The sequence below is a fragment of the Mauremys mutica genome, chromosome 5 (genome assembly GCF_020497125.1).
Source record: "Mauremys mutica isolate MM-2020 ecotype Southern chromosome 5, ASM2049712v1, whole genome shotgun sequence".
NCBI classification, from domain to species: Eukaryota; Metazoa; Chordata; order Testudines; family Geoemydidae; genus Mauremys; species Mauremys mutica.
In genome coordinates, this window is record NC_059076.1 from 12,503,573 (window position 1) to 12,504,195 (window position 623).

Sequence of the window (623 nt, forward strand, 5' to 3'; positions counted from 1 at the left end):
AAATTATCGGTGCTCTGCACCCACTGGCAGCCAAGCTCCCCACTCCTCGCCTCCTTCTCCCCCCCTACCCCCCAGCATGCCTCGTCCCCCCACGCCACCTAACAGCTGTTTGGCAGCGCTTAGGACTTTTGAACTAAAGGACAAGCGTTAATATTCTAAGGCTGTCCCCTACCGTAACACTGTTTAGTACTGGTCACCTAACGTTGGTGCACAGTTCAATTATTTGATGTTAGTACATTTCAGTTATTCTTGAAATTAAAAAGTTTCTATAAGCTGAGAGGAAACCATTTTTTAAAAATTGCTTATATATGGCATGAATAAATACTGATGTACAGATCCTAGCATGCAAATTTGTCATCCTATATGACAGGGGATAAATCATGCATGCAAATTGTGCAATAAAAAACGAGGTATTCAAAAGTTTAACAAATGGAGGGGGGGACGCTGAAGACACTCTTCACCTGGAGCGCCATATGGTCTAGGGACGCCCCTTTTCTGGGACACCCCCATGGCCGTGTGGCAGGTCATGTTACAAAACCATGGGGAAGTCACATCGCCCAGGCTACCTGCCTCCAGACATTATGGGGGTTCACTGACAATGTCAAATGTAGTAGAAAGCAAAC